This window comes from Populus trichocarpa, chromosome 1 (genome assembly GCF_000002775.5).
Source record: "Populus trichocarpa isolate Nisqually-1 chromosome 1, P.trichocarpa_v4.1, whole genome shotgun sequence".
NCBI classification, from domain to species: Eukaryota; Viridiplantae; Streptophyta; class Magnoliopsida; order Malpighiales; family Salicaceae; genus Populus; species Populus trichocarpa.
The window spans coordinates 2918024-2940646 of record NC_037285.2 but is presented as its reverse complement, the minus strand read 5'-3'; the positions used below and the strand labels follow the sequence as shown (position 1 = coordinate 2940646).

The 22623-nt window shown below is 37.6% G+C and overlaps 2 protein-coding genes, 1 long non-coding RNA gene and 1 other non-coding gene across 4 annotated transcripts in view; 2 read left to right on the top strand and 2 right to left on the bottom strand.

Moving 5' to 3' along the window:
• The window catches only part of LOC7476788 (wall-associated receptor kinase-like 22), a 151579-nt gene that overhangs the window by 20917 nt on the left and 108039 nt on the right, over window positions 1–22623 (top strand). The gene's annotated exons all lie outside the window — the stretch shown is intronic.
• LOC112328040 (wall-associated receptor kinase-like 22) overlaps window positions 1–22623 on the top strand; it is a 97246-nt gene that overhangs the window by 31135 nt on the left and 43488 nt on the right. The gene's annotated exons all lie outside the window — the stretch shown is intronic.
• Window positions 5726–5834, bottom strand: LOC127904936 (small nucleolar RNA R71). The gene has a single exon (XR_008058360.1). It is a non-coding gene; the product is annotated as a small nucleolar RNA R71 (small nucleolar RNA).
• On the bottom strand, window positions 6441–16210 carry LOC127905668 (uncharacterized). The gene is made up of 2 exons (XR_008059958.1): window positions 14930–16210; window positions 6441–6632 (listed from the first exon to the last, which is right to left on the bottom strand). It is a non-coding gene; the product is annotated as an uncharacterized LOC127905668 (long non-coding RNA).

Below are 22623 nucleotides of genomic sequence, written 5' to 3'. Positions count from 1 at the left end.
AGGGGTTTGGCTCATCCTTTGTAACATTGATTCCGAAGACTAAGGGGTCGTGCAGATTCTTCCAATTTTGGCCGATTAGTTTGATTCATGGGTTATATAAAATAGTGGCAAAACTATTGTCCACTAGGCTCAAAAGCGTCTTGCCAGATGTGATAAGTGTAAACCAGTCTGCTTTCATTGCTGGGCGTCAGATTCTAGATGGGTTCATGATAGCAAACGAGGTTGTCCATGCTATTCGCAGCAAGAAGGACCACGGGTTTTTGCTAAAGGTAGATTTTCATAAGGCCTTCGACTCGATTTTGTGGGAGCATATCGATTCTACTATGGGCTATATAGGTTTCGGCTCTCATTGGAGGAAACTGATTTCTGAATGTTTGTCCACATCTAAATTGGCCATCCTCATAAACGGCTCTCCTAGCAGAGAATTCAGTGTCGAGAGGGGTCTCAGGCAAGGGGACCCCCTCTCTCCTTTCCTATTTGACATAGCAGTTCAGGGGCTAACGGTTTTATTCAACAAGGCATCTGATTCGGGTTACTTCAAAGGCTTGCAGACTTTTCCAGGGCATCACATAACCCATTTGCAATATGCGGACGACACTTTGATTTTCCTGCCAAATGATTATTCCTCTCTTCTGCATGCCAAGAGGATCCTTCGCTGGTTTGAGATCATTTCCGGACTGAAAGTTAATTTCTATAAGAGCTCACTTATAGGAATTAATTTGGACAACGAATACACTTCAAGTCTGGCTAACACAATTTTCTGTCGCAGTGACACTTTCCCAGTCACATACCTTGGGCTGCCTCTTGGTGCTAACCCAACTAGGCTCTCCACTTGGAAACCGGTATTGTCAACAATCAGAGCAAAGTTAAGCAAATGGAAAGGGAAGTTTCTGAGCATGGCTGGGAGAATATGTCTTATTAAATCTGTCTTAAACTCTCTACCTCTATACTACATGTCTGTTTTTACTATGCCAAAGGGCATTACAAAGGCTATATCCTCCATCAATCGTTGTTTTCTCTGGAAGGGTACTTCAAATTCACATGGTATTTGTAAGGTTGCTTGGCACAAGGTAATTAAGAGTAAGCCCCTTGGAGGTCTCGGGTTGGGTTCTATTCACAACAAAAATCTGGCTCTGATGTTTAAATGGCTCTGGAACCTTGATAAAAGAGTGGTAGGAGGTTGGCAAGATCTTATCCTACAAAAGCACTGGCCATACTTCGTAAATGGCCTTCCTGTGTTTGCAGGCTCTTTATCTCCAACTTGGCGTGGCATGGTATCTGCAATTTCCTTAAATCATAGCATATCCGCTCCCCTCCAATCCAATGTCGGGTTCAAGGTGGGCGATGGGAGAAACATCAGGTTCTGGTCTGATTCCTAGCTAGGCCACGCAGCCCCTCTCCAGTTCATGTTTCCTAGGCTTTACAACCTCTCCCTGCAGCAATCTTTAAGCATTGCAGAAGTTCATAACCCAAGTGATAACTCAATGAATCTTTCTTGGAGAAGACCCCTTCGATCCCGCGAGCTCTGCATGCGGGAAAGCTTGATAGCAGAAGTGGAACGTGGTCTAGTCTTCTCTGATGGTGAAGACAACAAGATTTGGAAATCCCACAGCTCCAACGTTTACACAGTCTCCTCAGGGTGCCATCTTCTTGATGGTTTAATTGTTTCAACAAACCTTCACTCCCCTGCTCTGCTTTGGAAAGGGTTTGCGCCTCCGAAAATAGATGTGTTCATATGGCTTCTCCTAAACGGCAGTGTTTGCACAAAAGATTTCTTAGCTAAGAGAAGAATCATCAATTATGAGGAAGCTCTTTGCCCTTTCTGCTGCAAGGAGATTGAGACTATACATCATCTCTTCCATCTCTGTCCTACATCTTGGTCTCTCTGGGGTAGACTCTTTAGTTGGTTTGGGTGTGTAGGCTGTCTGCCAAAAGACCAAATCATAACCTTCAGGAATGGTCCAGCCTGTTAAAAGGAAATTTTCAACGTCAAGCAATTACCCTTCTTTGTAAAGGATTATACTGGTTAATTTGGATAGCGCGCAACAATATGATCTTCAACTCCAAAACTCCAGACTGGGATGTGATTTTTTACCTCACTTTTCATCGGTTGGCCTTTTGGTTGAAGTCCTCTGTTAAAAATTTCAGTTACACAGGCTCCGATCTTTATAGAAATCCTGAATGTATCATGAACTGGACTAACTAGTCGGGGTTGTAAATTCCTCGCTCTCTTTATGTTTTAATTTCCCCCTGTAATCTTTCTTATTGCAGCCCTCATCTTCTTAATGGGGTCGTCTTATTTATACTATACTCGATTACTATATAAAAAAAAATGGGCAGACATGGTATGGATTTTGGGGAAATGTGGAAACTTGATTAAATTATGTGATTTTGATATTTTAAAATGATGTTGGGAATGCTTGGGGTCGAAATGGAATGTTGTGATTTGGATCGCTAGGAAGTTAGTTATTGCTGCAATATGTTGGAATGGTGTTTTTTTTTTTTGGATAATCATCGAGAGTATATTGAAAAGGCTATAAAGCCAATAGCCAAAAAGAAATACAAGGATATGAGAAAAAGAAAAAAATTGATCTACTACAGCAAACAAAAAAAAAAACAACCTAACAAATGTTGGAATGGTGTAAATGTGTAATTTTAACTAAATTGTGTGGGTTTTGAGGATTGAAAGATGATGTGATGCTTAAACTTGAATAGTATGATGATAAAATTATGTTTGATCGTGATTATGATTCTTGATGAATTGAATTTATAGATATGGGATTGTGTAGGTTGAATGTGAAATGATGGAAGGAAAAAATTGTGTAAATATTGGTGTTTTAATGATTTAATTATGACTTAGAAATTGTTTGAAAGTTTGCAATTTAAAAGGTTATGTATACTAACTAAATTTTGATTGAGAAGTTAATAATGAAAAATATAAAATTGTAATTTGAGATACAATTAGTACTATGAAAAGAATGAAGATGCGATTGAATAAGCTATTGAATAAGTATAAACGATGAGTTAAAATGATTTGGGATACTATTTGGAGATGTTTCCTTAAAAATCAAGAGCGATGTTCGGGGTTGATCTAGCAGTTGAAGGAACTCACACTAATGGAATGTCAGGTATAAGTGATTAGTACTTAAAAGTGCATATTTATCAAGGTTTTATATCATCATTTTGCACTTAAAGTATCAATAACTCCTTAACTAAAGCATGTTTGATAATAACAAGTCTACTACTATAAAATGCTTTAATATATGGTAAATGTTCATCTTAAATGCAGGCCTATCACATAAATCAAAGGATTCATTGATGAGTTCAAGTATGGAAATTGAAAGGACAAAGAGAGGGTCAAACTTAGAAAAGAGATGTTGGTGCAGTCCAAACTGGAACACTGTTCGGTAATTGGGTCATATCTCAAGTTCTAGATGTCCAAATGATCTCACATTTTTACACAGATTTGGTAAGACATAGGCCTACAACTTTCATGTTTTCATCAAGATCTAAGAAGGCCGTTTTCAAGTCCAAATTAAAGCAACAACGGAGAAGTCCGAATCTGTCCTGCAGCCCGAACACTGTTTAGTGTTTAGCCCATATCTGGAGTTCTAGAAGTCTAAATCACCTCCATTTTTTTTCCTGGAAATCTGAGTCAATTTCCTACAACTTTCATGTTTTCAAGTGGACCTAGTTCTGATGTTAGCATTTTCGTTTTATTCAGACAAGAAGATAAGGATTTTCACAAAGTCAAAAGTTGGCCACCCACTCAACAATTAGTCATCAAATCAATAATTCCGAATTTTGGCCTATAAAAGGAGGCAGTTGCCATGTATTTAGGGGTTGTTCAGATCAAGTTCATGCTCTTTATTTCTCTCTTTATAATTTTTTGTAATTCTTAAGTTTTACTTTCATTAATTTCTTGTTTATGCTTTTCATTTCCTTTCCTTTCCTTAGTTAACTTGTATCTTATTTATGTTCTTGTTTTGTTTATTTATGTTTCTCTTCTTCATTATGTTTAGCTAAGTTTATTATGTCAAGGTGAAAAGGTTACACTAATGGTGCAAAAACAAGTATGGTGTAAACTCAACATGGACCTTAATGTTTAATATTAACATGTCTTATCTTTTTATCTTACTAATTCTTAATACCTTGCTTGTTAAATGGTTAATCTAGATTTGTGTAGTATAACACTTGGTACAACAAATGCTTGGCACTCTCATAGCCCAACCGTATGGTATTACCTACACCTGAGCTATGAAAGGAACTTGATTTGTTGTTAACATCAGTTAACATCATGAATTCCTGACAATATTTAAAAGTTTGGTGTTATGTAAATAAGATAATTAATATGATCATATTAATAATTTATAATGAGCTATTAATGACAAATCATCCGATTGGAACCTCCTTTGTGTGTGGTTTCCAAATTGAGTAATAAGAGTTTATACTATACTTGTTTGAAATACCATTGGTGGATCCTCTAACCTTGACATTTGTTTTTATCATCGTTTAATCTTTACATTAATCTTCCATCTCAAAGTTCTCATCAATTTCTTCCTCTTCTTCTTTATTAATATTAGTAGTACTACTACTACTACTACTAATATTATTATTATTATTATTATTATTATTATTATTATTATTATTATTATTATTTACATTCTTGTTATATTTTATGTACGTTAAGTATGCTCTGTGTTTGATCAAGGATCCTGACATTGTTGGTCTTGCCTTGTTCATTCGCATCAGAAATCTGTTTATATTATATAATATATCTCTTTGATCTTTTCATAAACTCAGTATATAGGCTGGAAACCTGTGACCCGATCTTTTAGATCATTCTCAGGTATAACAATGCCACGTACTGAGTATTATTATTATTACTATTACTATTACTATTACTATTACTATTATTGTTACTATTATTGTTGTTATTATTGTTGTTGTTGTTGTTGTTGTTGTTTTATTAATTATAATTTATACAATTAACCTCTCTGTGGTTCGACCCCGGTCTTGCCGGGTTATTTATTACTTCGACACTCCTGCACTTGGGAGAAGACATCAATCTTTTGGTCGTGTCAAGTTTTTGGCGCCGTTGCCGGGGAGGTAAATTCTTGTACAAATTATAGTATTTATTTTGTTTTCTCTTTTCACTTTTCTTGTATCTAACTTTGTTTCTTTTGTTTTGTTTCTTTTTCTTTTGTTTTCTTCTTCCTTTTGTTCTCTTTCTACACGTGCATGAGTGTTTGGTCACGTACATTAAGTGGTAGACTTTTTAGGGTATCCTCATCATTTTCAGAAAATATGGCCGAAGAAGATAACCAGTCACTTCATAATGAGAATAATGAAAATAATAAGAATAACCGTGTTAGGACACTTAGAGACTACATGAATCCCGCAAGAACAAGTGCACCCTCATGCATAGTTTTCCCTCCTGATGCATCCCATTTTAATTTTAAGTCAGGCATTATTCAACTTTTACCTTCTTTTCATGGCTTAGATCTAGAAAATCCATACTTGCATTTGAGAGAATTTGAAGAAGTTTGTAACACCTATAATGACTTAAATTGTAGCATGAATACCATTAGATTAAAGCTTTTTCCTTTTTCATTAAAAGATAAAGCTAAAACATGGCTACAAAATCTTAGGTCAGGATCCATACGTGCTTGGGATGAAATGCAACAACAATTTTTAAAGAAGTTTTTTCCATCTCACAGAACCAACTCTTTCAAAAGACAAATCACCACTTTCACTCAAAAACCAGGTGAAACATTTTACCAATGTTGGGATAGGTATCGAGATTTGCTTAATACTTGCCCTCATCATGGTTTTGAAACATGGAGATTGGTTTCACAATTTTATGAAGGATTAGCACCTAAAGATAGGCAAATGGTTGAATTGATGTGCAATGGAACTTTTAAAGATAAAGACCCTAATGAAGCAATGGAGTACCTAGACTTGCTAGCTGAAAATGCGCAAAATTGGGACCACTTTTGAAAAATTGAAAAAGTATTTTCCCGCTCTGCCTCAGAATGCGATTACAAAAATTTACCGTGCTAGGTGTCGCACGTCAAAAAATCCACGCGGCATCGGCTTGGCGATTTTTCGTTTGTTGTTTGATTTGATTGGTTCGTTGGAGTCGCCACCTAGTAATTTATGGAAGGCTACTAGGAAACCGGATGAACTGGTCTTGTCAGAGATTCACGAGTAAGAGACTGGTTGTGGTTAGGGAAGGTATTAGCACCCCTAACACACCCTACCTGAGGTAAGCTACTTCGTGAACTTGATGTGCTAAAGAAGTTTTAAAAATTCTGTTCTTTCATCGAATTTTAGAAATACGACTTACATGTAAGTTCATAATTCTTTATCCGTGAGCAAATCAAAATATTAAATTCTTTAATCTTTGCAATTTTATCATAAAAAAAAAAACATCCATAAAAAAAAATATAAACACACACATACACCTTCACTGTATTTTTTTTCTCTTCTTTTTCTTTACTGCATTTTTTCTTCTCTTTTTTACATACACAATACAGATTGTAAAAATTCAACAACTAAACAAAAATTACATCAAACACTTTAAAAATTACAAAACAGACCCCCATAAATCCTTTACAGTGCAGGGAAACCTTTTGGACCCGTATGAACAGTGGCGGTGCGTCCTTCCACGCGCCGCCGCTGGAAAAAAACAAACAGGGGCTCGGGAAGGTTTCCTCCCCCCCTCTGTCCTCCTAAACTGTCGTCATCCTGCAGAAAAAGAAAAGCAACGCGCAAAACAGTAGATTTTAGTTTTTTATTTCCTTTGTTTCACTTCTGTTTTCTGCCTTCCTTTTGGTTCGTTTCTTCTCTGCCGGTTGCAGATCCGGCGGTCGGTTCTCGGATGGGAGTGGGGCTGCCTCTGTGGGCGCCGCTGGAGGAAGGAGGACTGCTGTTGGCCGGTGAAGAAGCTGGAAGGCGACGGCTTGCTCCTGTGGAGGCTGTCACTGCTGAGGAGGCCGCGGGAGGTGTTGTTGGGGCTGTTGAAGCTGCGGTGAAGATCTGTTTGAGGAGAGGGTCTTGGCTGGGCGTCTGCTGTGAGCGGCTGGAGGAGCGGCTGGGTGCTGCCGGATGAAGAAGGCGCCTCTGTGGGGTTGGTCGGCTGGAAAAGGAAAGGTGCTCCTCAAGGGAGGAGGCGGTTCTAGAGAAAAAGATGGGTTTAGGGTTAGGTATTTTTGTATTTTTTTCTGATGTTGTCAAAATTGCCCCCCCTTTAAAAATTCAGTGTAGCATGGTATTTATAGGAAAAGTTTTGCTAGGTTTTCAAATTAGTCCCTCAACTTTTCCTTTCCTTCTCTTTTCCTCTTTTTTTGTAAATTTTGATTTTTCTTATTTTTTTGTATTTTTGAAAGCGAGCAATATCAACGTCAACTCAACAAGGAAAATCAGTGATCATAAAATTTACGCGTTAAAAGTTGAACGCGTTCCAAATACCTTTAAAAATTTAAATTCTTTTGAGATGACGTTGAAAATGCTAAAAACGATGCAAATATATCAAAAATGCATTTTTTGGGTTTTCATTGTTTTTTTTGCTATTTTTGTTTTTTTCTGAAAATTTATCAAAACATGGGTCAAAAATTGGGTAGCAACAGAGGCCCCCTCTTTACAATGCTTACGAAGCAAAACACCTCAATGTTTTGCATAGTAAGCTTTGTAAAGAAAAACTTGTTTTTCTGTCACTCAATATCCACTCATCTAAAGGCCTTGCTCTTTTTTTTTTCTATCTTCCTTCTCTTTTCTTCCTCTTCTTCTTCCTTTCTTTCTTTCTCTTTTTTTTTTTTTATCTTGAGATCCCATCTGGCGATCTCCTTTTCCAAAACCAAAGAATGTGTGTAGCTCGGTCAACCTGAAATCCCATCTGGCGATTTCCTTTAACCAAAGCTACATGAGATCCCATCTGGCGACCTCATTAAACCAAAACTAAAAAATGTGTGTGTAGTCTTATTATGACGGGTGACCTACCCAAAATGAAAGATGGTCTCATTATGACGGGTGACCTACCCAAATACAAGATGGTCTCATTATGATGGGTGACCTACCCAAGTGGAAAAGGGAAAGAGTGGTCTCATTCTTATGGGTGACCTACCCAGGGGGAAGAATGGCCTCATTATAATGGGTGACCTACCCAAATAAAAAAAAGATGGAGAATGGTCTCATTCTAATGGGTGACCTACCCAGAAAAAATGGTCTCATTGTGATGGGTGACCTACCCAAGTGGAAAAGGGGAAGAGTGGTCTCATTCTTATGGGTGACCTACCCAAGTGGGAAGAATGGCCTCATTATAATGGGTGACCTACCCAAGTAAAAAAAGATGGAGAATGGTCTCATTCTAATGGGTGACCTACCCAGAAAAAATGGTCTCATTGTGATGGGTGACCTACCCAAGTGGAAAAGGGGAAGAGTGGTCTCATTCTTATGGGTGACCTACCCAGGGGGAAGAATGGCCTCATTATAATGGGTGACCTACCCAAGTAAAAAAAGATGGAGAATGGTCTCATTCTAATGGGTGACCTACCCAGAAAAAATGATCTCATTGTTATGGGTGACCTACCCAGGTGGAAAGAATGTGAAGTGCGGTCTTATTATAATGGGTGACCTACCCAGATGGAAGATAGAAAAAATATGAAGTGGTCGCGTTATAATGGGTGACCTACCCAGGTGGAAAGAATGTGAAGTGCGGTCTCATTATAATGGGTGACCTACCCAGGTGGAAGATAGAAAAAATGTGAAGTGGTCGCGTTATAATGGGTGACCTACCCAGGTGGAAAGAATGTGAAGTGCGGTCTCATTATAATGGGTGACCTACCCAGGTGGAAGATAGAAAAAATGTGAAGTGGTCGCGTTATAATGGGTGACCTACCCAGGTGGAAGATAGAAAAAATGTGAAGTGGTCGCGTTATAATGGGTGACCTACCCAAATGGAAGATGGTGGTCTCATTGTGATGGGTGACCTACCCAGAAAAAATTATGTTTTTTTTTTCAAAAAAAATGGTCTCATTGTTACGGGTGACCTACCCAAAGATAGAATGTGACTTACCTGGCAAAAAGACTTGGTTGGAGCAGTCCTGACAGGACAAGGCTGAGAAACTTGGCACCTTCTGGTTGCAGGTTGACTTGAAGACTCCTTGATGACGGGGTTAATCTCCTTGTTTCTTTGAGATTCTCCTACTGGCAGGGTTCATCTCATTCTCTTCTTGTTCCAGGATCTAAACCGATTCTTTGTCTTCATCAACTCAATGATTCTTTCTTTGTCCACAAACTTGCTGGACTTCATTGAGGATCTTTCTGTAACAAATCACAAGTATGTGCAATGCTTTGAGGTTAGATGACATGCATGCATCCTTACCTGATGTGAAATATAGGCCCCCCCCTTTGATGATCCATCATCATAGGGTGCCTTTGTTTGCTAACCAAAGCCTTCTTTGCTCTTCCCATGTACTGGCTCATTCGTATGCTAGCCTTCCACTCAAATGTAAGTGCAGTGCCCATCTCGGGCTGTCTACAATGATTACTGCTCTTGTTGTTTATCAAGCTTGACTCTGCCCCCAAGTGTGGTGTTGCTTGATTCATCATGAAGGATTTTCTCTCCTGGATTCTTCTGAGAATTATCCTCTGATTGGTTGTGTGCATCATGCCAACTCATCAAGATTGTTAATCAGTCATGAACTTGCCTCTAGTTGAAACAATACTTTTCAAGTATATGTTATTACCAGCCTTTTTGGAACTGTCAGGTCATCCAGACATGGATCTCATACCTTGCAGTAAAAGGCTCATCGTTGTAAACTCAATGTTCTTCTCTATGGATTCCTCTTAGCTTGTCAAATCAGATCATGAAAGGAAATGCGTTAACATCATCAATGATGTTCATCACCCATATTCATGCGGTGAAGTGCGCATTTGAGCTTTAAAACAAATGGTCCCACGGCCAATCTTGGTGGGTGCATCTTTCTGACATCCATTCAAATGCAATTATATGATGACATCGTTCAAAAGTCAGCCATGTTGGAGATGATAATATGAAATTATCCTTCAAGTACACCATTGTTCCACCATCAGTCTTGGTGGTGTGCATCCTTTCGCTATTCAATTCATTCGTGTATCCTCATTGATCGCTAGCCATGTTTCAAAAGATGATGATATGAAGGTGTCCTTCAGGTACATCTTTGCTTTCCCGATTGTTGTCGGGGTTTACTAGATCATGGACTATCTTTGAACAACATTGCCCCCAGTAATGATTTGAATGCTTGTTCTGCTGATTAGCTTTCTTTAAACACCGTTGTCCTCAGTGCATTGATTCATCATTTGATCATCTTTCATTGCCCCCAGCCGATCTACATACTGCTTGTTTTTCTTCTCAGGGTCCACTGTATTGCCCCCAAGTGGTCAACTTTTCAAGGAGTGTCCAAATATGTTGATGTCATTTCGATCATGGGTTTTGCCAATTTGATCAATATTCTTCTTGTTTGACAATCTTTCTTGTTCTAGAATCAAATCTCATATTTCAACGATCATGTCATATTCAAGTTTAATTGTTGAAATGAAATCAAAGAGATGTCAATTTTTGAAAGTGTTTTTGGAAATCAAGCTTCTTTGGTCAAAGACCCAACACACACTATTCAATGTAATCTTTTGACTGTCTTGTATTTTGAAAACAGAAATGACCCGTTGTAAGATTAAAATGTCTTTTTTCATGGTTCTTTGTATCAGTTTTAATCTTTGATCTTGGGTATATCTTTTGATGGTCTGCGATGAGGTGACCTTATGTGAATTTCACGGAAAACAAAAGGCTCAAGTCAAAACTTGAGAATTCATTAAGAAAGATTGTTTTCTTTTTCAGCACCAATTTTATCAGCATGCATAATAATCCGTAGCTTGATTCATGAATCTATGACTCTTATGGAAAACTCTTCAAGTTTTGAGATCGCCATTTATCGGTTTAGATTGCTTACTTGATTAAAAAGGGCTTTTTAAAGCACGTAATGCAGGCTATGGTTCATGGCTTATGAAAGAAAGGAAAATTCAGGCTCAAAAGGTGTTTGAGGGTTTCAAAGACCTAGGATCAACATCAAACTATTCATCAACTCTTTTTCTATTGTTGTGTTTGTAGAGGAAATGACATATAACTTTATTAACCTTAAATATCAGAATTCTCTTAACATAGGTTATATGCCAATCCAACTTTTTCTTTGATGAATAACCAATCTCAATCATCTGATAACTTCAGGGGTTTTATCATGGATGCCAAAGGTCATGGCTTTCACATAGCATTTCTCATAGTTTTCTAACACGCCCCCAATCTAGGTATTCTTTCTTTTAACTCTCTCTCAAACGTTGGACTTTTGTTCTAAGCCTTCTCTTTCACTTTTGTCTTTTCTTATTTGCCCCCAGTGCGGGGTGTGATCCTAGTCAGGGTTTTCTTGAAAAAAATATTCTATCAGGCTCAAATGGAGACCGCAAGGGATCATATTTCAAGAAATGTGAAAGGATAACAAAGATGGCCTTTTCTCATTTCAAGCAAGGTCGGTTAGAATCGATAAATTTTGACCTCATCCAATATACTGATTTGGACTTGTAAGAATCATGATTCACGAGTCCATGACTACTGAATCCACTACATGTCATTATGCATACTTAAAATTTAGCTACATGATGTGTGGCTCAGTTTCAGGAGGTATGAGTTCAAAATTGTTTGGTCACCTCATGTCATTTTCAAGCATCGAGTCATTTCCGCAATCAAAACACTTTTAATCTTCAGGATTGACTAGCTTTAATTTTGTATGTTGGAGTTTGATCAAAAAAAATATTTTTGTCAAAATACCCTTTGAAAGAAGCATCTCTTAATTTCAAAACAACAAAAAGACAAAGAAAAGACATGTTTCATTCAAGGATGAGATGTGACCCCAAAACAAAATACGGAATGACAACTCCACAATAAAATGATGGACAATTCAACACCATTCTTGGATCAGCTTTTCTGGCCATATTTGTGTTTTGCCGAGCAACTTCGATCACTTGTTATTCTGATGATGTTCTGGTGACAAAATGATTGATGACATCATCTTTCACAAACTCAGCTCGATTCTTGAAACTCGTGTCTGTTCAATTGAAATGGTCCAGGAACCCTCCATGATATTCACATCTGGTTTGAATTATACCACGGTGGTTGCATGCAAATTTATCGAAGTGGGTGCAACAAGTCTGGAATCTAACAGATGCTGGTCGACAAACTTGAGTGGCAGATGAATGTCAATCTTGGCAAAGACATTTGAGCATTTGATGTTATGGCAAGGCAAAATGACTGAGTTTTCTCAATTGAGAGTCATCTTCTGATTCATCTCTCATCACTGTTATGGAATCCATGGTAGATCCTTCAATCTTTCCTCTCTTGATAGCTAGCTCAATTCTTTTGGCAATCCACACAACTTCATGTCAATATTTCAATGTTGTTGTGGTTGGTTGAGGGTTGTCGGAAACCTTTCAATAGCTTGGTAATCTTGGTAGTGCCCAGAAACATGTGGCATCGCCATTACCGACGTGTGGAATCACACATTGTCAAAACTGGAAGAGAACCTGATGAATCTAAAACTCCTTTGTCTCCTCTTTGATTCCTCACTGACGGTGCAGCAAACAGACACCTGTAGAGGGAGCTCTGCTCTGTTGAAGTTTCAATCTTCTTTCTATTTTTCAGCCGAGGCCTGTCTCTTTTCCCTACTTTTGCATTTTCAAGATAACACCGATGAGAGAAAATTATAGATGATCAGAAACTACTGCATCCCTTCTTGGATTCTCCACTTGCAGATCTACAAACAGATTTCTGCAGAGAGAGCTCTGCCATGATGAAGTTTGATGTCTGCTCATATTTTTCAGACCAGGTCTGGCTTTTCTGCCCACTATAGTGTTTCGATGCTGAAACTGGTGGGGTAAATTTTCATATCGTCTGAAAACTACTACATCCCCTCTTGCATTCCCCACTTTCAGAGCCATAAACGGGTTTTTGTAGAGAGAGCTCTGCCACATTGAAGTTCGACGACTGCTAATATTTTCAGACCAGGTCTGACTCTTCTGCCTACTACAATGTTTTGCTGGTGCCACTGGTGGGAGAAAGTTCCAAAGCATATGAAACTACTACATACCCTCTTGCATTCCCCACTGGCAGATCCACAAACAAATCTCTACAGAGAGAGCTCTGCCACATAGAAGTTCAGTGTATAATCATGGTTTTTTACATTTTGTGCCGCTGAACTGGAATTATGCTCACAGTAAGGGTAACCTCAAAGAAGGCCAATGCACCATGCACAGAAGGCTAGCAATTATTTGGTGTCATTGAAAGATGTGGAGGCGATGAACAATTAACAGGGCGGCTAACCAAGAACAAAAGTTGTCATTAGTTGCTGACTAAAGGCATTGTTGTCGTTGTTCATGACTGAAAAGGATAGGTGCAGCTTCAATGGGACGTGGAAAAGCAGTGTTTCTACAGAAGACTGTGCAGACATTCCCTTTCCATTTGAATCTCAACACTTGTTCAAGCAGATCTGAGTCTAGCTACTTCACCTTTAATGCTCTCAACTTTCTTTTGACAATGAGCCTCTTTCTGACCCCTTTCTTCATTTCCCATCATCTTTGTTCAATCAGGTGTAGCAAAGCTCGGACGGGGAACCTATTTTTATCCTAGTACATGCATGATAAATGTATGACATGTAATCTATATGATGAACTCGCCCTTCGAGGGGTGACATATGGTCGTAACTCTTGTATGATGAAACAAGAATCTTGATTCTTGCCCAAACTCTACAATGAAAATTTTCTGAGTGATGGCCATTGGGTCACCCAAAAGTCTTGAGTTCAAGATGCTTCAAGAAGGGTTTGCCCTGATGCAAATAAAAAATAGCACATACAACCTAAGGACAGGTTCTATTCATTATGTGAACAAAAGGTAGGTTTACTACTTGGTCTCTAAAAAGGGTCTCTCGCTGTCCCAGTGATCGCCCTTGTAAAGGCAATATGGGGGTTCAGCAGATAGTGGGATGGCACATGTACCAATCACTATCAGTCTAAACACTCAGCAAAGAGTTGGGGTTTACACAAACTTAAACCTTGACTCAAGTCATAAGGCAAGCTGCTAGTCCCCCTCCTAACCTGAAGCTTGTGTGTGCTTTAAAAAATTAAAATATATGATGCATGAGACAATTCTACAAAATGCATGAATAAAACAAAAATAAAACAAGACAAAAATGCTAAAAAACTTAAACACATCAAATACACAAAGCTTAGTCCAATATCGTCAGAAACAATACCTTCCCCAGTGGAATTGTCATTCTGTCGCACGTCAAAAAATCCGCGCGGCATCGGCTTGGCGATTTTTCGTTTATTGTTTGATTTGATTGGTTCATTGGAGTCGCCACCTAGTAATTTATGGAAGGCTACTAGGAAACCGGATCAACTGGTCTTGTCAGAGATTCACGAGTAAGGGACTGATTGTGGTTAGGGAAGGTATTAGCACCCCCAACACACCCTACCTGAGGTAAGCTGCTTCGTGAACTTGATGTGCTAAAGAAGTTTTAAAAATTCTGTTCTTTCATCGAATTTTAGAAATACGACTTACATGTAAGTTCATAATTCTTTATCCGTGAGCAAATCAAAATATTAAATTCTTCTTTAATCTTTGCAATTTTATCATAAAAAAAAAAAAACATCCATAAAAAAAAATATAAACACACACATACACCTTCACTGTATTTTTTTTCTCTTCTTTTTCTTTACTGCATTTTTTCTTCTCTTTTTTACATACACAATACAGATTGTAAAAATTCAACAACTAAACAAAAATTACATCAAACACTTTAAAAATTACAAAACAGACCCCTATAAATCCTTTACAGTGCAGGGAAACCTTTTGGACCCGTATGAACAGTGGCGGCGCGTCCTTCCACGCGCCGCCGCTGGAAAAAAACAAACAGGGGCTCGGGAAGGTTTCCTCCCCCCCTCTGTCCTCCTAAACTGTCGTCATCCTGCAGAACAAGAAAAGCAACGCGCAAAACAATAGATTTTAGTTTTTTATTTCCTTTGTTTCACTTCTGTTTTCTGCCTTCCTTTTGGTTCGTTTCTTCTCTGCCGGTTGCAGATCCGGCGGTCGGTTCTCGGATGGGAGTGGGGCTGCCTCTGTGGGCGCCGCTGGAGGAAGGAGGACTGCTGTTGGCCGGTGAAGAAGCTGGAAGGCGGCGGCTTGCTCCTGTGGAGGCTGTCACTGCTGAGGAGGCCGCGGGAGGTGTTGTTGGGGCTGTTGAAGCTGCGGTGAAGATCTGTTTGAGGAGAGGGTCTTGGTTGGGCGTCTGCTGTGAGCGGCTGGAGGAGCAGAGGAGGAAGGAGTGGCTGGGTGCTGCTGGATGAAGAAGGCGCCTCTGTGGGGTTGGTCGGCTGGAAAAGAAAATCGAAACCAGGGGGGAAGATTTGTGGCTCGGTGGAGGCCGGTTCTGTGGAGCTGCTTCTCCGTTGCTGTTGATAGCTGGCCGAGGGAGTGTGGACGGCACTGCTGGGTCTGTGGGGGTTTCTCTCCGATTGGCTTTCCCAAGGCCACGGGAGGCGGCAGCTAGAGCGGCTGTCAGCAGATGATGGAGAGAGTGGAACCGGCTGGGAGAGGGGAGAGGAAGATGGGGCTACGGTGGAGGCTGATTTGTGAGGGGAGGCTGGTCTGGTTTGTCTTGGCAGAGAGCAAGGGAGGAGGGTGTTCGGATGTCCTCCCCAAAAGGAGAAGAAAGGAAAGGTGCTCCTCAAGGGAGGCTTGTCTGCAGTCTGCTGTGGGAAGGAGCAAGAAGAGAATCAGGCCCCCTTTTCTGCCGTGAGGTCTGGTCCTAATGAAGGAAAAGGGGGGGCAGCGGGGAAGGAAGAGAGACCGGGGACCATCAGTCCTGTTGCCAGCTGCTGTGGGGAAGAAGAAAAGCCAAAGGGAACGGCCTCCTGTCGGCTGGAAAATGGAAAAGAAGGTGGGGCTGCTGTCTAGGCTCCTCCCCTAATTTTCAGCCGAAAGAGAGGGATGAAAAATGGTGTTGGACCCCGGGGGGAGCGGCTGTGAAAGGGGAAGAAAATTCTCAACCGGGGGGGCGGCGGTTCTAGAGAAAAAGATGGGTTTAGGGTTAGGTATTTTTGTATTTTTTTCTGATGTTGTCAAAATTGCCCCCCCTTTAAAAATTCAGTGTAGCATGGTATTTATAGGAAAAGTTTTGCTAGGTTTTCAAATTAGTCCCTCAACTTTTCCTTTCCTTCTCTTTTCCTCTTTTTTTGTAAATTTTGATTTTTCTTATTTTTTTGTATTTTTGAAAGCGAGCAATATCAACGTCAACTCAACAAGGAAAATCAGTGATCATAAAATTTACGCGTTAAAAGTTGAACGCGTTCCAAATACCTTTAAAAATTTAAATTCTTTTGAGATGACGTTGAAAATGCTAAAAACGATGCAAATATATCAAAAATGCATTTTTTGGGTTTTCATTGTTTTTTTTGCTATTTTTGTTTTTTTCTGAAAATTTATTAAAACATGGGTCAAAAATTGGGTAGCAACACTAGGTGTGAAAGATTGAGGTTGTTAATGAACCATGGAATTCCTGAAGATATTCGGTGGCTAATTGAAGCAAAGGTCCGATTATCAGGTGAGTCCTCCAATTCTTTCATTTCATACATGCCTGGAACAGGTAAGAGCACTTTTGCAAAGAAACGTCGTGCAAAACGACTGAAAGTCTGTCACCGATGTGCCAGATGGACTTGTAATGCGACATATCATTCTTTAGGAATGATATCTGTAAACCGTGAAGATAAAATACAATTCATTAAGGATGGCCTGAGTAAGGGGTCTTTAGATGATCTTCTATTGACTCTTGAGACGCACCCTAGTGGAGATGTGCATCGTGCAATTCATGATTTATGGCCACAATTCCATAAAGAACATGCTCGACTTAGTCTTGGGAATCTGACTAAAAAAGACCCTGTTTGCCAGTTTTTAAGAAAACTGGATGGGAAGCCTATCCCCGACCCATAGAGGGCGTTTAAGCCGTTCTTGGACGTAAAACTAGGAATAATGTGAGCCACAATCACAACTACATGTACATACACATGCTTTTTCAAAATAAATAAATAAATAAAGAGAGAGAAAGAGAGTGAGACTACGGCTGGCCTACATATAGGTGGTATGATTGCATTTTCAATTTCTCATCTATAAATTCTTCTTTTCCTTCCCTTCATTTCTACCCAACCCATACATTCATCAAATACAGAAGTGTGTAGAAATGGCAGGTTCCTCAAGTAATCACATAAACAATATTTGTGTTTTCGGTGGATCCAGTCCTGGGAAAGAAAAAGAGTTTTTAGAATCAGCAAATCATCTTGGTCAGGTACTAGCTGAGCAAAAGATTCATTTAGTGTATGGAGGAGGGAGCCTTGGGTTAATGGGGGGAGTGTCAATAACTGCATTTTTAGGAGGTAGTCAAGTTTTGGGGGTAGTCCCCAAAGCTTTAGCACAAGGGGACATCATTGGAAAAACAATTGGAGAGGAATTACAGGTCCCCACAATGTCTGATCGACTGAATGCAATGTTTAACCATGCTGATGCCTTCATTGCCTTACCAGGTGGTCTGGGCACATTGGAAGAGATCTTTCATATTTCCTCTTGGGCCCAACTACACATTCACCATAAACCCATTGGTTTGTTAAATGTTAATGGTTTTTATGATAAGTTGTTGTCTTTTCTTGATCATGCTGTGGAACAGGAATTTCTAACATCTTCAGCACGACAAATCATAATCTCTGCTGCTACTGCTGAACAATTGATTGACCAACTACAATCTTTCATCCCTGTAATTAATCCTTCCATAAGTCGCATAAATTGGTCAACTAAGGAAAGCCGTAAAAAGATTAGATTGGATTTGAGCCTGCGTTTGTAAATATTTGCGTCTTTTGGTTTTATTATTGTGTTTTTTTTTTAGTGTGTTTCAGGTTTCTCAGTGTTCGCTATTTCAGGTGATGTCTTCTATACTCTATCTTTCGACCTTACAACATTGAGGACAATGTCTCATTTTGGATGGGGGGAAAGGGTAGTAGTTGATATATTAAAAAAAAAAAACTGTGTTTTCTATTTCATAAACTACTTGCCAAACTGTTGTTACTAGGATGGCAGAGTAAAAGGAGTTCTTTTGTTAAAGTGACTCTTGAGACGCATCTTAGTAAACATTCTTAACAAGGTCTATCATAATACTTCTTGAAATATTCAGGTTTACAAACTCTCGTATTGTTAGCACTTGATTCTGCTCATATGTTCATTTAACAAGTATTTTGAAATCTTCATTTTCACACACACACTTTAACATATGATTGTGGGTTGCACATTGGATTATTACATTATTTATGTTCTTTTGTTAAAGGTAACAACTAAGGGAAATGGATAGTATATAATTTGCAAAAAAACAAAAAAATACAAAAAAAACAAAAAAAAAAATAATGATAATAAAAAGGTAGATAAGTTTGGTTTCGTAGCCTCCCTAACCTAAGCAATTAAGCCCGAAGGGGTGTTTTAACACTTAATACCCTAAAGTCAACTGACTTGGGAGCTATTGGCCCAACGCTTGTTACATGGGTTGAGGAGAAAAGCTTAAGGGAATCAAACATTGCACTATCTACATATCAGTATCTGCAACCCGAGTTACTAAGCTCGTAGGGGTGTCTCAACACCTAATGCCCTAAAACCAACTGGTCTGGGAGTCATTAGCTGAAAACTCGTTACATGAGTTAAAGATGCATTGTGTTTTAAGATATATGTGTATAAAAAAAAAAGATAATAATCCTAACCCAAGGAAGTTAACCTTAAACATTGGAGCAAAAATTTGTTTTTCTTCCAAGTAAAGCCCCATAACTATATGTTGATATTTTGAGCACAAAAGAAAGGTTTAGTAATATCTTGTTTAAGAGGTATTGAGCAGATATATGAATTTAATGAGAGTTTGTTTATCTGGATAGATTAATGGAAGTTGAATGATGAATGCCTTGCTTTATGAAATTTGCAAATTGTTTTTCTATTTTAACGCTTTGATTACTAGGGACTAGTAATAAGCTGGTTGGGGGGTGTGATTAGTACTTAAAAGTGCATATTTATCAAGGTTTTATATCATCATTTTGCACTTAAAGTATCAATAACTCCTTAACTAAAGCATGTTTGATAATAACAAGTCTAATACTATAAAATGCTTTAATATATGGTAAATGTTCATCTTAAATGCAGGCCTATCACATAAATCAAAGGATTCATTGATGAGTTCAAGTATGGAAATTGAAAGGACAAAGAGAGGGTCAAACTTAGAAAAGAGATGTTGGTGCAGTCCAAACTGGAACACTGTTCGGTAATTGGGTCATATCTCAAGTTCTAGATGTCCAAATGATCTCACATTTTTACACAGATTTGGTAAGACATAGGCCTACAACTTTCATGTTTTCATCAAGATCTAAGAAGGCCGTTTTCAATTCCAAATTAAAGCAACAACGGAGAAGTCCGAATCTGTCCTGCAGCCCGAACACTGTTTAGTGTTTAGCCCATATCTGGAGTTCTAGAAGTCTAAATCACCTCCATTTTTTTTCCTGGAAATCTGAGTCAATTTCCTACAACTTTCATGTTTTCAAGTGGACCCAGTTCTGATGTTAGCATTTTCGTTTTATTCAGACAAGAAGATAAGGATTTTCACAAAGTCAAAAGTTGGCCACCCACTCAACAATTAGTCATCAAATCAATAATTCCGAATTTTGGCCTATAAAAGGAGGCAGTTGCCATGTATTTAGGGGTTGTTCAGATCAAGTTCATGCTCTTTATTTCTCTCTTTATAATTTTTTGTAATTCTTAAGTTTTACTTTCATTAATTTCTTGTTTATGCTTTTCATTTCCTTTCCTTTCCTTAGTTAACTTGTATCTTATTTATGTTCTTGTTTTGTTTATTTATGTTTCTCTTCTTCATTATGTTTAGCTAAGTTTATTATGTCAAGGTGAAAAGGTTACACTAATGGTGTAAAAACAAGTATGGTGTAAACTCAACATGGACCTTAATATTTAATATTAACATGTCTTATCTTTTTATCTTACTAATTCTTAATACCTTGCTTGTTAAATGGTTAATCTAGATTTGCGTAGTATAACACTTGGTACAACAAATGCTTGGCACTCTCATAGCCCAACCGTATGGTATTACCTACACCTGAGCTATGAAAGGAACTTGATTTGTTGTTAACATCAGTTAACATCATGAATTCCTGACAATATTTAAAAGTTTGGTGTTATGTAAATAAGATAATTAATATGATCATGTTAATAATTTATAATGAGCTATTAATGACAAATCATCCGATTGGAACCTCCTTTGTGTGTGGTTTCCAAATTGAGTAATAAGAGTTTATACTATACTTGTTTGAAATACCATTGGTGGATCCTCTAACCTTGACATTTGTTTTTATCATCGTTTAATCTTTACATTAATCTTCCATCTCAAAGTTCTCATCAATTTCTTCCTCTTCTTCTTTATTAATATTAGTACTACTACTACTACTACTACTACTACTACTACTACTACTACTAATATTATTATTATTATTATTATTATTATTATTTACATTCTTGTTATATTTTATGTACGTTAAGTATGCTCTGTGTTTGATCAAGGATCCTGACATTGTTGGTCTTGCCTTGTTCATTCGCATCAGAAATCTGTTTATATTATATAATATATCTCTTTGATCTTTTCATAAACTCAGTATATAGGCTGGAAACCTGTGACCCGATCTTTTAGATCATTCTCAGGTATAACAACGCCACATACTGAGTATTATTATTATTACTATTACTATTACTATTACTATTACTATTACTATTACTGTTACTATTATTGTTGTTATTGTTGTTGTTGTTGTTGTTGTTGTTTTATTAATTATAATTTATACAATTAACCTCTCTGTGGTTCGACCCCGGTCTTGCCGGGTTATTTATTACTTCGACACTCCTGCACTTGGGAGAAGACATCAATCTTTTGGTCGTGTTAATAAGCCACCATTTTACTTCTTTAATTGAAGTATTGTTATTTCAACGACTTTTTTATTGATTCATATATGTGTGTATGTGTGTCATGAGCTTCAAAGTGTTTCTTGGGAAATTTTGAATAATTCTAAAGTCGGTTATAATAACGAAGACTTATTGAACAAATTTAGAGTTACTCTTAATAACAAAAACTTATTGAGTAAATTATTGGTAGAATTTTATAATTATTACTTTATGTCATGTAACTAAACTTGATGCATAGGTTTAAAATTAATATTTTCAAGTTGTTACAAGTAAAATAATTAATTAGTAATTATTCTACCTTTTACTGGATAATTGTTTGCGCTACGCCGCAGGTCGTATCAAATTTTTGTTGAACTTAAAAATATATTCAGCTGTTGCTAACAAGTTTTCTAAAAAAAAACGTTATGTGAAGGTTAACTCGATGTGACATAGTCGACTTTACAGGTCCAAATACAACTCGAACAACCGGTAAAAAATATAGTATGACTAAAAAAAATCAAGACGATATCTTTTTTAAAAAAAAAAATTTGATGACAACATATTGGATGTACTTGGATTTACTTGAATCGACTCAGATTTGCTTGGATCAACTCATATTAACTTGCCAAATCTTCAACCGAAACCATGAGACCTTGATAACCCTATAGAAAGCAAAATAAATAAATAAATTATTAAGCTCAATTCTCAATTAATATAATATTGAAGGATGAAATCTACTTGGATTTACTTGAATCGACTCGGATTTACTTGGATCAACTCATATTAACTTGCCAAATCTTCAACCGAAACCACAAGACCTTGATAACCCTATAGAAAACAAAAAAAAAAATGAATTATTAACCCCAATTCTCAATTAATATAATATTGAAGGATGAAATTGAAAAAACATCAATTAGAAAAATAAGTTGTGTCAACACGAGTTAACCTATTAAACCTGAGTCATGAGACTGAGATAACCGCATATAAAGAAAATTGAAATAGATTATGAAGCTGAATTCCCAATTAACTTGATATTGAAGGATGAAATTGAAAAAAAATCAATTAAAAAAAGGACATGTAAGAGTCAACCCAAACTAACCGACCAAACTCGTGATCCAAGTCATGAGACTGAAATAACCTCGTAGAAAGCAAACTGAAATAAATTATGCAGTCTAATTCTCAATTAACCTAATATTAAAGAATGAAATTGGAAAAAAATTAAAAAAAGACAAAAAAAACTGAGGCAACTCGGCTATTACATGACCATGTTCATGAGACCATGATAACCCCATAAAAAGCAAAAACAAAATGAAGTACAATTCTCAATCAACCCAATGTTGAAGGATTAAAATGAAAAAAAAATGAATAAGAAAACAAACAAAAAAAGTCTCGAGTCCACCCGGGTTAACTTGCCAAACTCGAATCATGAGCCCGAGATAAATGCATAGAAATAAAAAAAAATATAAAGTTAAATTTTCAATCAACACAATATTGAAAGATCAAAATTGAAAAAAAAAATTCAATTA